Source organism: Lissotriton vulgaris, chromosome 7 (genome assembly GCF_964263255.1).
Source record: "Lissotriton vulgaris chromosome 7, aLisVul1.2, whole genome shotgun sequence".
NCBI classification, from domain to species: domain Eukaryota; kingdom Metazoa; phylum Chordata; class Amphibia; order Caudata; family Salamandridae; genus Lissotriton; species Lissotriton vulgaris.
In genome coordinates, this window is record NC_141695.1 from 16,981,261 (window position 1) to 16,997,899 (window position 16,639).

The 16,639-nt window shown below is 45.0% G+C and overlaps 1 long non-coding RNA gene across 2 annotated transcripts in view; it reads right to left on the bottom strand.

Annotated features, from left to right (window-relative positions):
* Positions 1-13,566: 13,566 nt before the first annotated feature.
* LOC147700529 (uncharacterized) overlaps positions 13,567-16,639 on the bottom strand; it is a 41,879-nt gene continuing 38,806 nt past the window's right edge. For both annotated transcript variants that reach the window (XR_015297391.1, XR_015297390.1), the window contains exon 5: positions 13,567-15,215. This is a non-coding gene — a long non-coding RNA (uncharacterized LOC147700529). The remainder of the gene's footprint in view (positions 15,216-16,639) is intronic.

The following is a 16,639-nucleotide window of genomic DNA, read 5'->3' on the forward strand; positions in this document are numbered from 1 at the left end:
CGAACAGCGCATTCTTTCTTTTTCCGTTGCAAAAAATGTTGACAACTGAAATTGAATTGAATTGAAATTGATATTGAAATTGAAAATTACATTTGTAAAGCGCATAAACTACCCTGAGGCCTCGCAGCGCTTTGTCTGAAACAGAAGGGTACAGGAATTTCGTGCTAGCAGGATGTACTAAATAGGTGGGTTTTTAGAAGTTTCCTGTATGCCAACAGGTTGTTGGTCCTTCTAAGCGAGAGGGGGAGGGCGTTCCACAATTTTCAGCGTTGGATGTAAATGCGCGGCCTCCCCAACGAGCTTTTTTGAGGTAGTCAAATGGAATGAGCTGGAGCGCAAGGCTCTATGGGGGAGGTATGGGGTAATCAAAGGGTGCATTATAGCAGGACCGGTCCTCCAGATTGCTTTCTGCGTAATACACATAGCTTTAAACAGAATTCTAGCTGTTATGGGCAACCAGTGTAACTTCTTAAGGGCAAGGTTAGCAGATTGCCTCCAAGGGATTTGGTAGAGCAGTCGGGCGGCACAATTCTGTGTGACCTGAAGTTTATTAATTGTGGCCTTTGGGGCGCCTAGCTAGAGAGCATTGCCGTAGTCCAGGCGGGAGAGTATTAGGGCCTGAACCATAACTCTCCTTGCCTGGAACGGAAGAAGAGGGAGGATCTTACGGAGCATCCTCATCAAACCGTAACAGGTAGATGAGGTCTTAGTGGCCTGGGCCATAACACCCAGGGAACTGTCTAGCCAGACTCCCAGGATTTTTATCTGTGTCTTTGGGGAGGAAGGGGGTCCCATACATTCCGGCCACATAGGGACCAGAATGTTGGGTGCGGGGTTGCCTAGTAACATAATTTCAGTTTTTTCCCCCATTGAGTCTAAGGCAGGAGAGCTCCATCCATTTGGCGACCCCCTCCAAACAGGGGCCCAAGGTGCTAGACGACTCCCCAGCCTGGTTTAATGAAACCACAAGCTGGGTATCGTCTGCGTAGGTGACAATTTTGACGCCAAAAGGATGGACCACTTCCGCCAGAGGTCTCATGTAAATATTAAAAAGGGTGGGACTCAGGGCAGAGCCCTGAGGCACCCCACACATGAGTGGCTGCTTAGTGGAAACAATGTCTCCCTCAAAGACCAGGAAGAAGCTCTCCTCCAGGAAGGAGGTCAGCCATGTCAGTGCCACGCCCGACACCCCCATGCCACTAAGACGATGTAATAAAGTGGCATGGTTAACCGTGTCGAACGCCGCAACTCCATCTTTTTTCTTGGTTTTAACCTTGTTATTTTTCTCGGGGAAAAAACACTCTGCTTTCTCTTTGAGATCTGAAGAGGGCAAGGGTATACAAACACTACAATAAGCAGAATAAAAAAGAAATATGTTGCAACAAAACCCCTTTTGAAGATACTATTATTAGCTATATGAACCAATAAATGGATTTCATCGCCTGCAAGTTCTACTGAGGCCAATAGGATGGCTGCCTAAATCTGCCTGTTCTGCTTCCCGAGGAGGAGGAGGTAGATCACTGGAGAACCCGTGGGTCAGCAAAATAACTCAGAAATGCACAAGAGGCCGCTTCCTGCGGTGACGAGCGTTTTTAAACCTGATAGACTGAAGAGCAAGGACTGAATAATCTCGGTGTCGACTCAACAGCCTGTGATTCTGGGCAAATCACTTAATCTCCCTGTGCCTACAAAAAACAAGTAAATAGCATTGGAACAGATATGGTAATACTGGTGTAGGTTTAAAAACAAAAAAACAGGTCTCAGTTGCACTATCAAGCCAGACCTAGACCTCCATGTAGGTTAATGACTTCTCTATTCCCATCTGTACTGCTGCAAGAAAAGAAAACGATAAATTATCTAGTCACCCCCTCCCCCATATCTGATGCAGCTGCTCCCTCCTAGCCAAGACAGGTATCTCTTTTACAGCTCATATAGAACTGAAAGACGGAAAGTTTCTTGTCCTATGAAGGGGTTAAAAGTGACGGGAACTAAAATGCAGAAACAATAGGTATCCTTGAGTGCCTCTGTGCAGTAGCCACGATTGCTGGAGAAATCTGTGCAATTTGGGATGGCTGGCCATCCTTGTGTTTGGTGTCTTGTGTAAGAAGGGCTGGGAGTTGTGCCTGAGGCAAAGAGGGAGGTGTCATCTATTTATGTTGTACATGTCTTGATGACAAACTTAAGTTGGAAGGTAAGTTCTGTTTTAAGGTTGGTAAATTCAATTGCCTTGAGTTACTTGTATTTTTTTTATTACAGTTAAACTGTAAAATATTGGAACAGATAAGTAATTTTAGGAGTATTTGAATTTTAGAGTTTATTGTGAGCACCAGTATTGACAGACACTTTAATCATTTGGATGAGGTGTAATAAAATCTTTTTTATATTGTTTTTTGTTTGTGAACCGTGGAGGTGTATGGTAATATGCGTGGCACAATCCCTCTAACCTGTAATACTAAGAACGCATTTTGATTATTCATTACAGTTTGAACTGCAGCTGTATAGACCTGTGTTTGAAATGGAACATTGAATAGGTGTTTCCTTTAGATCACTGTCCTTCTCTCACACATAGAAGACTGCGGACAGTTCAGGTGGGGTCTGAGAGGGATGCTCTAGCATCTCACTGAGAGATAGTCCCAATGCAAGTGCGCTACCACTCAACAAGTGGTACAAAATGGGGTGGTGATGGACGGAGCATCTGAATCAATCAAAGACTCACACCTAGTCAAAAGATCTGGATTTAATCCATCACCGTTCTTTAGCCCACTCTGCCACCCCAGTTCAGACATGGCTATATGCAAATCAGTCTGACCCTGTGCCTCATGGGAACAGTCCAGCCCGAACTGCCAAGCCATGTCTTCCCTGGACCGGAAACAAGCTTCCGAGGACCGGTTTCTGACATTCCAGCCGTCTTCAGCCCGGCTTGCTTGAATCCAGTGGCAAAGTGAGCAAGGGACTCACATCTGAGTATACCCTGCAACACTTATGGCGGCCAAAAGCGGTACAAAAGGGGGTGGTGATGGACGGAGCATCTGAATCAATCAAACACTCACACCCAGTCAAAAGATCTGGGTTTAATCCATCACCGTTGTTTAGCTCACTCTGCCACCCCAGTTCAAACATGGCTATATGCAAATCAGTCTGACCCTGTGCCTCATGGGAACAGTCCAGCCCGAACTGCCAAGCCATGTCTTCCCTGGACCGGAAACAAGCTTCCGAGGACCAGTTTCTGGCATTCCAGCCGTCTTCAGCCTGGCTTGCTTGAATCCAGTGCCAAAGTGAGCAAGGGACTCACGTCGGAGTATACCCTGCCACACGTATGGCGGCCAAAAGCGGTACAAAAGGGGTGGTTATGGACAGAGCATCTGCATCAATCAAACACTCACACCCAGTCAAAAGATCTGGGTTTAATCCATCACTGTTCTTTAGCCCACTCTGCCACCCCAGTTCAGACATGGCTATATGCAAATCAGTCGGACCCTGTGCCTCATGGGAACAGTCCAGCCCGAACTGCCAAGCCATGTCTTCCCTGGACCAGAAACAAGCTTCCGAGGACCGGTTTCTGGCATTCCAGCCGTCTTCAGCCCGGCTTGCTTGAATCCAGTGGCAAAGTGAGCAAGGGACTCACATCTGAGTATACCCTGCCACACTTATGGCGGCCAAAAGCGGTACAAAAGGGGGTGGTGATGGACGGAGCATCTGAATCAATCAAACACTCACACCCAGTCAAAAGATCTGGGATTAATCCATCACCGTTCTTTTGCCCACTCTGCCACCCCAGTTCAGACATGGCTATATGCAAATCAGTCTGACCCTGTGCCTCATGGGAACAGTCCAGCCCGAACTGCCAAGCCATGTCTTACCTGGACCGGAAACAAGCTTCCGAGGACCGGTTTCTGGCATTCCAGCCGTCTTCAGCCCGGCTTGCTTGAATCCAGTGGCAAAGTGAGCAAGGGACTCATGTCTGAGTATACCCTGCCACACGTATGGCGGCCAAAAGCGGTACAAAATGGGGTGGTGATGGACAGAGCATCTGCATCAATCAAACACTCGCACCCAGTCAAAAGATCTGGGTTTAATCCATCACCGTTCTTTAGCCCACTCTGCCACCCCAGTTCAGACATGGCTATATGCAAATCAGTCGGACCCTGTGCCTCATGGGAACAGTCCAGCCCGAACTGCCAAGCCATGTCTTCCCTGGACCGGAAACAAGCTTCCGAGGACCGGTTTCTGGAATTCCAGCCGTCTTCAGCCCGGCTTGCTTGAATCCAGTGGCAAAGTGAGCAAGGGACTCACGTCTGAGTATACCCTGCCACACTTATGACGGCCAAAAGCGGTACAAAAGGGGGTGGTGATGGACAGAGCATCTGAATCAATCAAACACTCACACCCAGTCAAAAGATCTGGGTTTAATCCATCACCGTTCTTTAGCCCACTCTGCCACCCCAGTTCAGACATGGCTATATGCAAATCAGTCTGACCCTGTGCCTCATGGGAACAGTCCGGAAACAAGCTGTGGCAGGGTATGCTCAGACGTGAGTCCCTTGCTCACGTTACCACTGGATTCAAGCAAGCCGGGCTGAAGACGGCTGGAATGCCAGAAACCGGTCCTCGGAAGCTTGTTTCCGGTCCAGGGAAGACATGGCTTGGCAGTTCGGGTTGGACTGTTCCCATGAGGCACAGGGTCAGACTGATTTGCATATAGCCATGTCTGAACTGGGGTGGCAGAGTGGGCTTAAGAACGGTGATGGATTAAACCCAGATCTTTTGACTGGGTGTGAGTGTTTGATTGATTCAGATGCTCCGTCCATCACCACCCCCTTTTGTACCACCACTCAACAAGTAGCATCACTTGATGAGGTTGGACCAATTGAACTACACATCGAAGGAGTCTTCATTCCTCATAGTTAAGGTTTAGGATGCAATGTATGATAGTCTTGGTAGCTGGAAACCGCTCATCAACCTCAGATCTGCTTATTTGAGCAATCACTCATCTTATTAGTGTCTGAGACACTTCATTTGCTCTTCCATGAATGAGTTTCGCTGTTTGAGCGAATGAACTAGGCAAAGAAACTTTTGTGATGTGTTTCCTGGGCGGTTGAGCTCCCTATGTCCAGGAGTGTGGCTCGTGTCAATAACTAGCAGAGCTCACCTTCCTTCTAGGCGAATGCTTACTCTTTTATGCTACGTTGATATTATTTTTGATTACAGTGAATATGTGTTCTGGTGTTTTAATGGAGGCATTACACTGAAGCTAGCCAAAATGACTATGTGAAAGTTTTAGTGATGGAAAAACGACTTTAATAAATGGCCCAAAAATAAGCTATACAAATGACATAATTAGTTGGCCACAAACCAGCAAACCTGAAGTAAGAAACCTCTAAAAAAAACTGCAAATTGTGTTCTGGCTTAGTTCAACTGCTGATTGCCATCTAATAGTCTTTATTAATATTTGAGTGCCTTCTCGTTGCCCAGCAGCAGGCAGTGCCAAGGACTGATCCCAGCCTTTGCTCCTGCTGTGTGATGAGCCCCTACACAAACTTCAAAGGACCTGGATATGCTTGCAACGATCATTTTCTTTGGTGGTTGCTGAGGTTGTGGCTTTCTGTTTGTTTGATGCTTATGGCCGTATTCAGTCAGTGTATTGGCCAACAACACCGTGCCTGTTTCCACTGTTTGTGCATGTCTGCATAGGGAAAGATGCATGTTTAATAGTAACTATGGAAGGTTCACTGCATATCATAATATCCTTGCACATCACGCGCACCTATTAACGCTGTGTCTCATTGTAAGGATCTTCACGCGTTCCTGTGCCCGCGCCTTTCTTGCACGTCTTGCACGTCGCCGGCATAGCCGCACGTGCGCGCATCCCTCACTGGGGATTAGCTGTATGAAATGATGACATTGATTCTTATCAAGGATCTGAAGGGTTTAATCGATTTGGTCCCAGTCCACTTTTGTTGGCGCTCAGTTAATTGAGGATCTTCTGTGTCTTGAAGCCTCTTCGGTCCCCAGCAGATGCTGACACCTCATGACCTCTCGGAGAAGCCCCGCACAACTTCAAGTAGATTAATACATTTCATAAAAAGGATAATGGTAATGGATAAAGTGGTTTGTATTCTGTCTTGGGTTATGCTTTAATAAGCTGAGGAAGTGAAAGAGTCAAGCAAATGCAGAGAGGCTGAAAAGAGAGCGATGAGGGATGACAGCCTGGCACATATGATGAAAGAAAACAAAGGGACGAATAAGACAGACAAACTGAAATGAAACAAACTGGTAGGCAAATAATCTGGAGAGAGACACAGCTGGCACATAAAGATATAGAGAAAGAGGGAGCTGAGAGAGAAAACAGTACAAGAGAGGGCACGTGATAGCGTGAGAGAGAATTAGGGAAAAAAAGCAGCAACGTGTGCCAGCCAGCGGCGAGGAGAGGGTGTTAAGAAGGAGAGGGTGTTAAGAAGAAGTAGTGCAGTTTAAGAGTGGGGCAGGGGAGAGGAGGCGGGGAAGAGCTCTTTGAAATGTGAAGCTCTCAGCGAGGGGGGAGGAGAAGTGAGCGGATCCAGAAGGAGCGAGATCTACTAGGGCGATGGATCAGAGGGGGAAAGTGGTAAAGAAGGGGCAAGTGGCACCCAGAGGAGATGTGCAGACGAGTAGAGTTGACGATCTGATGAAGCCTCAGATGTACACTGGGGGGCGGGTACTCAAGATCCGCAGAGGTCGGCAGACGTAAAGTGCAGTGGGACAGAGAGCTGCTGAGGGGTTGCGGGTGGGGGGGGGGAGATGTGCCCGAGGGAGATCATGGGGGCCATTGCGGTGAGGTGAGGTGAGGGCTCGTTGGAGGCTATCCTCGCTGCAGTGGTTTCACAGGGGGATGCTCTGGGTATTGCTGGGGTGGGAGTAGCGTAGAACGCAGTCTCGTCTCTCTCCGCTGTGACCAAAATTCTCAAGTGCTGTGTCACTGGTGTGAGAGGGCATCGGTTCACTGAAGTGTGGGCAGCAAAGGGTAATAATTGTGCAGTGAAGGCCGCTCGCAGTGTGGCACTGATGTAACGAAGGCGTGCCCAGTGTGCTTCAGTAAGAGACAGAATACTGTGTGCTGTAACTGCAGTAATGGCAGTTACAGAAAAAGTGGTCAGAGTCTATCGATTCGTGAAAGCAATAAATGTTAAGCAAGTAATTAATCAAAAATATAGAACAAGACAATGTTATATCCAAAGTGTGCTTACACTATTTATTCCTAAATTCAGCATAGTATAAATCAGGTACCTGGTTCAATTCCATAGGTACCTTGACACAAGAAGTATCTTTACATGCAGACACAGGAGATACATTAATCAATTAAGTCATTGAAACATCTGTACACCAGTAGGTGTTATTCTTATATTGAATACACCGTTCATAAACTTCATATAGAAAAACCAAACATTTTGCGCCAATTATTTACATGAATGTCGCGCTCAAAGTGATAGAAATAGGGGAATAGTTAGGTGGGATGGGTGTGATAGGAAACAGGTGAGGACTAGGTAAAGGTGGTTGTGACTAGAAGCAATCACAGTGGAATAAAATAAACCCTTTACAGTCTGTAGTTCGATCTGCAGTTCCAATATACACATATACATAGGATTCGTATTACTCTGTAGATTTAATCCTATGATTGGAGATTGGTTGTGATCAGGTCTACGTTTCGACCCCCAGGTTTAAAGGGTAGGTTTGATCCTCATAGTGGGGTCTTCATCAGGACGGGGCAGAGCAGGAGCGCCTATGAATAATAATTCTGAATGAGTGTATCATATATTTAGAAAAACTGAAAGGCACACTGCGGAAACACATCAATGATTATGAATGGCTTACTTTAAAAGAGGCCCTTATGTGGCCGTAATGTTAGGACCACCATGGGTTCCTTTCCTTTGGGGTGGTTACTCCGCCTTTATCTGAAAGGGGAGAGTAAAATTACTAGCCAAACTTATTTAAAGCGTAGTGTACGCATTAATTATCAAAAGGTCCTGAGGGGGTACTTACTGGGATTAAAAGCTTTTCGTCCAAAGGGTTGTTTCTCTTTCATGGAGGTTCACAGCTAATTCGCCGTATATGTGGTCTTGTTTCTCGCACCACAAGCGATTCTGAAGAAAGAGGAAATCGCCGGTTGTTAAGGGCAGTTGCCTCGGTATACGGGGCACATTTATCAAAATGCCGATATTTTATACTTAGAGGTCGGCGCTCGAATGTAGCGCTAGTCATAGGGCTAAAATTACACAGTAACATTTTACTAGCATCTAGCATTACATATGGGAGCTGGGAGGCGCTGCTGTGTATATCGAGCGATTCTGAAGAAAGAGGAAATCGCTGGTTGTTAAGGGCAGTTGCCTCGGTATACAGGGCACATTTATCAAAATGCCGATATTTTATACTTTAAAGGTCGGCGCTCGAATGCAGCGCTAGTCATAGGGCTAAAATTACACAGTAACATTTTGCTGGCATCTAGCATTACATATGGGAGCTGGGAGGCGCTGCTGTGTATATCGCGCACCAGGTCTCTCTAATTGCTGGGACCCGAGGCAGGAAAACGGCTCACCGTAAAGTCTTGACAGCAGTGGCTGTCTCTCAAATGCTTCTTCCTCGTATGCCGGCTGTGTCTAAGCCGCGAGGTGCAGCCGCCGGATACTTACTGGAGGCTCGACTGCTCATAGCCAATCAAAGCGTATGGGCGTAGGGGAGCGTCTGTAAAGTCCTACTGGTTGATGAGCACGTTAGGGACTATACAGCAAAATGAATAGATTCTGATGCATCCACGCTGCGTGTAGAGTGAACATTGGCGGTAATGCATATATCTAAGGAAAGCACAGTCTTTCAGTCATTACATATAAAGATGGGGACAAAGCAAGGCTTATTACAGTATCTTCTATTGCGAAATACATAAACAAGTGTCACATTGTATGTACAATTGCGTCATCTAATGGGCTTGGATGGTTATGAGCTTAATGCTGTCCCATATTAAAGATAAGAGCAGATTTTAAATAGTACATGACCGCTAACAAAGTATAGCTAGTCTTGGTGGAACATCCTCTGAGCATAGAAAAACAGGTATCATAACACACAGATAAGGTTCACATTTATACATGTCCTGTCGCTATTGACTGAGTAGTGCCATTTGAGAGAAGGTGGCATCCTGCTCGTTAAGGCCATTCTGCACAGAATTAAGTGACTGCATCCACTTACATTCACGTAGGTTTAGGATTGAGTCTATATCTCCACCCCGTGCACAAAGTGTAATTTTCTCAATGACCACCCATTGGAGGGATTCAGGTGTGTGGGCCATCGTAATGAAATGTTCAACTAGGGGTGCCCCTGTGGTTTGACACCTTATCCTGCTACAGTGTTGCAGTATCCGGTTCTTTACCCTTTGTTTGGTCTGGCCTATGTAGATTAGCCCACATGGACAGAAAATGGCATAAATCACTCCCTGACTGTTGCAGTTAGTTAGTGTTTTCAGATGAATGGTCAGATTGTTATGTGTGATTGCCTTCGTTTCTATGCACATTGCGCAGGCCTTGCATTTGGTACATTTGTAATTACCCACTATGGTGGGTAGATTCCACATAGTTTGTATGGTGGGTGCTGGAGGGGTGTCGAGTAGTGAACGTACAACGTAATCTCTGACGCTTTTGGCTTTTTTGAATGCATGCATCGGAGGATTGGGTGTCTCTATTGTCTCTGCCACGATGTGCCAATGCTTGTTGATCGCTTTGCGGATCTCGTTGCTCTTGCTACAGTATGTAGTTACACAGATCATCTTATCTTCAGATGGTGTGCGTTCTTTGGGTACCAGTAACGATGCTCTGTCACTGAACCAAGCTCTCTTACGTGCTCTCTTAACCAGTCTCTTGGGGTATCCTCTGTCAATTAACCGAAAGATAAGATCATCAGATTCAGAAAAGTAATCATCCTTCATGGTACAGTTCCTCCGGATCCGGAGGAACTGTCCAAAGGGAAGGTTGTCCCTTAGGGCCCTGGTGTGGTGGCTTGAATATCTCAGTAATGTATTCCGTTCAGACTGCTTCCTATATAGTGTGGTATACAGTAGTCCTTCACGTTCCTTGATGCTAATGTCCAAGAAATCAATGGAGTGGTTACTGCTGCTGCTGGTAAATTGAATGTCTTGTGATTGGGTGTTCAACCATCGGATAAATTCATCAAGCTCCTCCTCTTGTCCAGCCCAGATCATCAGGATATCATCGATATACCTGCGGTATTCCTTGATTTTATTGGCAAATGGATTATGGGGTGAAAGGATGTAGTTCTGCTCGAATTCGCTCATATATATGATGGCTAGGTCCGGGGCGAATGCTGCCCCCATCGCCACTCCCTTACATTGCATGTAGTATTTGTCCTGGAATATAAAGAAATTCCTCGTCATCGCGATCTCCAAAAGGTCAATCAAGAATTCTGTAGGTACCTCCGCTGGTTGGGGCCTAGTGGACAGTGCTCTTCGTATAGTACTCAAAGCTGGTAACTGAGGGATACTTGTGTACAGTGACATGATGTCCATTGTTACAAGGAGTTGAGTGTTCTTGTCAAAGGATTGTTGGTCCATGAGGTTGATAACCTGCATGGTGTCCCTCAAGTAGGTGGGGGTTGCCTCTGCCAAGGGTTTCAAGAAAATGTCAATGTACTTACAGAGTGGTTCCAGGAGGGATCCACACCCTGAAATGATCGGTCTGCCGGGTGGTTTACTAGGATTCTTGTGAACCTTTGGTAACACATAGATGGTGGGGGTGCGAGGTTGGTCCACATTTAGGAAAGCATATTCTTTTTCAGTCAGAAAGCCAACATCCTTGGCTTTTTCAGTAAGCAATTGAATTTGACGCCGAATCTCCATTGTGGGATTCATAGCTACCGGCCGGTAGCTTGTCCTGTCACTTAATTGGTGGTTAATCTCTTGTCTGTAGTCATTGACATCCATAATGACCACTGCTCCCCCTTTATCGGCTGGCTTGATGACCAGTGTTCTGTTTTCCTTAAGTTCTTCCAGGGCGGCTCGCTCTTCCTTAGTGACGTTGTGTTTCACGTATTTCTTGTTGTTACAAGCCTTGAGGACATCCCTGAGGACCAGACTTTCATAGGTCAAGATTCTTTAGTCCGTCATGGCGGTATGGGGGGTGAAGGTGGACGGTGGTCTTAGGTCGGTGAATGATCTGCAGTAATAGCATCACTGAAGTAAAGACCACTGTCACTGTCTGGAGACTACAGCAGGGGCTCTCAGTATGATGGACTATCGTAAGTGCAGCTCTCAGTGTGATGTCCCTGCAGTAAGGGACAACATCCTGTGCTCAGTGACTGTAGCAGGGGCTAGTTCCCAGTGTGATTGGCCTGGAGTGAGCGCAGCTGGCAGTGTGCTCGTGTTGCAGTAAAATCAAGCTCCCGGTAGAATGTTGCTGGGGTAAGACTAGCTCCCAGTGTGGGTTACTAGCACCCAGTGTGACATCACTCTATTAAAGGCTAGCTCCTTGCGCGGTCACTACAGTATATACACAGTCTGGTGCAGGTCACATTGTAAAGAAAAAGTGCAGTCAAAGAGTGTTTCCGGCCTAATACCACAGACATGAGAGAAGCTTCAAGTGGAATATCAGAAGAGTGACTCGATGCAAATCTAATACGACTAATAATTACAGCTACCAGTGTGCTGTCACTGCAGAAGGGACAGTCTGTTTCCAGTGTGCGTCAATGTAGCAGGGGCAGCTCCCAGAGCCTTTAGCTGCCCCAGATAAGCACAAGAGATCTCTTTGTACGGGTTCTGTTCTGTGTGATGTGCAAGCGCTATGTGCAATGGGCACACTGCCTAGTAGTGCACACAGCCTGAAGACACATAATACACCTCTGAGCGTGCTTGCACTGGCATCGGTTTTCAGAAAGGGGGTTTTATTACAGCCAATCACATTGCCGTGTGCCTTGCATTTTAAAAAGTCGGACTCCCTGGAAAGGAACAGATAGAACAAGCGCTTACCATTGTGGGTAGGCAGGGGGCCATCTGTGTGGGAAACAAAATAGACTGAAAAACAAGCATTGGGCAGGCTGGTGGCCTGAGAAGCGCCCGTGAAGCAGGGGGCGGGGAGCCAAACCCTTTGATGTAGGTCACAGCCTGGCGGCCGTGAAAAAATGCAATTAGGGGGAGGAGAAGTGAGGCCAGCGCGCACTGCGCACGCTGGGGAAGCCTGTGGGAGGGAGGGTGATGGCTTTGATGTGGGGAATGCGCGGTCACGAGACCACATGCACTTCTGGAAATCCGCATTTTTAAGACCCTAGTTCAGCTCTTATTTTAGCCCCAATAGTCTCGTCCTATTCATTCCTTGCGGAATGGAATAGGACAAGACCTAAAAAAGGGGGGTAGTCATTTCTCCAGACCAATGAAAATAAAGTGGGAAGGAAGAAATGTAGTCACATTAGAAAATGGTCAGGCTTTATTTATGGACAAGGTCTCCAAATTCAAGAATATGACGCATTGCCCCATCTCAATCCCACTCACGCCTAAACAAGATAACATAAAGTACAATAGCCATGAAACACATATAATCAAAAGATTAAGACATACACCTGTTTGGCACAAAGACTTCAAAATATATTAATTCCTTCCACATTTTATGTATATACTGTGAAATATTTTTGTTATTTATTTTGTCGTATATGATATTTGTTTGTTTTCTCTTCTTTCAGGCTAAGGGTCTATAGTATCCCTCTCAAAGTATCTTAGAATATTGTTGTTTATAGTTTTTGATTGTTGTCTATCAACTTTTGTATTGATAAGGAAATGTGTTGTAATTCACCTGCATTCGGGTGTGGATTGTTCCACTTTCCTTCCTCCCGTTATTCTCCCTGTCACTATTCCCCCCCTTCCCGACCCTATGGAATCTTCCTGTAGTGAAGGACACTGAACAAACCTTCCGTGTGGTTGACAGTTGCCCTGACTGAAGAGTTGATGGTGATATGTTTATGCATTAAACTCATTCTCCTGCTGAACTTTCATGACTTATTACAACACGGTGTTACCCCGAAACAGGTCCCAAGATGCTTGTTTCCGGTCCAGGGAAGACCTGACCTGAATTGGCAGTTCGGGCTGGACGGTTCCCAAGAGGCACAGGGTCCAGACTGATTTGCACATGCTGGGTCTGAACTGGGGTGGCGAAGTGAGCTTAAGAACGTTGATGGATTCAACCCAGATCTGTGACTGGGGGCGAGTGTCTGAAAAGTTTCAGCGCTCCATCCATCATCTCTTTGTGTTTGCACCAGCGATGTCATTTAACAGATAATGAGTGTTGTAATGGGTGAGGTCATAAGCAGTGCTTGTGGGGGACTCAAGATATAGTTAGGCCAATAAAGTAGAACTGGTAAATTTCAGAGTTTTATTTTTAGTTTTTTAAGCATTATTTTTCAAATTAGTACCAGGCCTCACTATTACATCACTTTGCCTTAGATGTATACACACCACACACCCCTCTCATGATCCCTATAAATAGCAGACACACACAGTTATTCATATTTTATATTTTACAACAGTCAGTGGTTTATTATGCATTACCTGTGCATAAACTTTATGCATCAGAATTATAGTTATTATTTAGGTATTAGCAGTCATAATATGCAGCAGTCCCACGGTCAGCAACCAAACATCTCTACAGAAACTAAAAGCAGTAACATATCTCACAGAAATCAAATAAAGATGCTAAAGAAATGGAAAAGTACACACAGTGTGTTACTTTTGCTATATCATGTGCGAGTCTGTCAACAATGCAGTGGGGGCTTCATGGTTACTATACATACAGAAAGCAGACCGGGGTGTTGTAAACTGTACAGAGGCCTCTAGACCTGATAAGAAAAGCTAAATGCCAGGAGATAACACACAGATGCTACCTTGAAAAGAGATAAGACAAGATAGCATGTTTTGTAAGTGTGATTAAAGAACCTTTACATGAAAACTGCCACTAAGCATCAGAGCTCATTACGGAGGTCATTGAACACTGTGAAACTAAATGAACAAGACACATCAGTGACACCTCAAACCCTGCAAGAGAACGGATATCCATACGAAGGTTAAAGGTGGACGCGATCCAAGTCAGATGCCCTTTATTATCAAGACATAGGGCTGGATTTAAATCTTGGCGGGAACCTTATGGTATTTATATTTCGGCCGATTGGATATCTGTCACCTTTGTGCTGAAGTAACCAGTCCCTAAGATCTAAATCAGGCCCATTGCTTGATCAGTTCAAACATTTACCAAACTGATCTAAAGAACGACATACGTGTTATAGATTAACAATATGGTACCGCATTGTATTACAATGTATTGGTCCACATTGTTCATACTTACAGGGATGAACTTGGTTAATGGATTAAGACATTCCAAATGTTGCCTTCCTCATTAAAATATCTTTTAGGTTTCATACTATTATTTATATACGTTGTTGTGAGTTCTACTATTCTATTTCATAAAAGCTTGTTTTGTTGTAAGTTTGACAAATAAACTCTTTTTGTTACATAATTATTTTGTTAATAAATAATTGTAGCCTCAAAAGAGAGCAGAGTATGGCAAATCACATAGGTTTGAAGCTATTAGTAGAGAGGATGCCATAATTAGGCATCCTGTTTCGCTCCTTCCAGACACCTACATGCACGGTTGCCGGTGGAAGAGGCAAAGTGGCTGCAATGGGCTTTTGGAGTCAGTGGCTCCACCTGCCTATCACATGGTACTGTCCAGAAATGCTGAAATATGGAATGCTTTCCCGGGAGAATGTTGACATTATTAATCACCTCTTAATTTCCACCACTCAAATGGAGTGGTTTCATTGTAGATGAATCGGAATGCTTTTCCCTTCTGTCCAATGAGGATTCTCTTTTGAAACGCAAGAGTAATATAAGGAAAATAATAGTGACATACAATGTAAACTTTCCTAACTTTTGTGAAGGAAAGTTTCAATTCTATTAAGGACACAGAAACAAGGATTATGCTAAACTATCTTCCTTTATTTGAGCTCAGCAGCCATTAAACCATCATAACCTTACACCTCAGGACTACAGTTCCCATGAATACACGCCCAGAACTTTCCAATTCACCAATCACATCAGCCACCACACAAGACCATCTCCAAGGAACAGCACTTCGTCTTTCTTTGTGCGAGAGCCTGAACAATAAAAGTTTCTCAATGGTGATTTCACTTCTGTTCATCTCCTAGAAAAACAAGTACACAATTACCACAGAGAGCCATGCCATACGATACAACAACGCAAATGCTGCATAAAACATATTAGAAAACCATGTAATAAACTACATGCAATGTCACAACCTGGAGACCATCACAGTTCGATAAATGTTGAAAATTTGGTAAGAAATACCCATCCTAACAGAATGCTCGTAGTGTACCAGGAAGGGTAAACACCTGTGGTAGCCTCTCAGGCTGAGTAATCCTCGCCTCAGTGTTCGTAATAGAATTGAAAACTCCCTTCATGATAGCTTCAAAATTTTACATTCTATGTCAGGACCAGAGGCTCGGATTATGCTCGTTTAACGCTACTGATTACCAATGATGAAGTACCCATCACTGTGTTGTAAATTGGCAGCTATTTTGTTAGCATTCGCTGAAGCTACGCGAGTTTTCATTGTTATGTTGGCCGGTTTTCAGAGGCCATTTTGTATTCACGGCGTCCATTTTGAGTATCTACACTACCTTGTGGTCACCACGCTCTTTGTCCTACCCCCTCGCTAGTCGACCGCATGGTCTGCCCAGCAACAGGCTACATTTAGCTTATGGTCAAGGTTCGCACATGTGCAAACAACCCACATCTGTTACTAATCGATCACTGTTGAAAGATGTTTTCCCAAAGTGGTCAAGTTGTTGAACTCCTCCCACATGTTGGATGATTTCCAAAAATGTCCCTATATGTACATGAAATCGTCTTATGTGTATGCCGCCCACTTTCCAAACCCTTGTATGGGTGTAAAAGGACCATGTGCCTTCTGTTCGGTGTGATACTTCTTTCATTACCGAAGGGTACTGTTAGAATGTACCACCACCCCATGGGATCTTAATAAACTTGTCTTTTGTATTTCAGTTTCCGTGCCAACTTCTATTCTAAGGTATCGTGAGTTATTTGCAGTGTATGTAGGTTCGTTAAAACCCGATACAACAAATGGCTTAACGTAAAATCTTTTAAATGTGGATTCAGACACCCAGTTAGATACCCGTAACATATCCTCCAATTGTCCTTCTATTAAAAAGACTTTAAAAGCCATAACACCTTTCACTGTGTGGCCCCAAACACAGAGGTATCAATGACTGCTTCTGACACTACACATGTAACCCATCTAGCAACTGTGGGAGAAGACACTGCCTTAAATGTTGTTCAGGGAGATCAGCAACTGTCTAGTACCTGCGGGTCTAATATCTTCAGTCGATTCCTTATATGCTCTGATGCTTCAAAGCAGAAACGGTTTCAAAAGGTCTGGGAAGGCCGGTTAATGAACCAACCTAGCATGGGTTTCGGTTGCTTGAGATACCATGTTGAAAATTCTAGGGCCTGGACAACTGCCAATCGCTTACATAAAACTAAGTATAGAAGCATTGCAAGCTTACCTGTTAGTCCTTTCCGAGACAA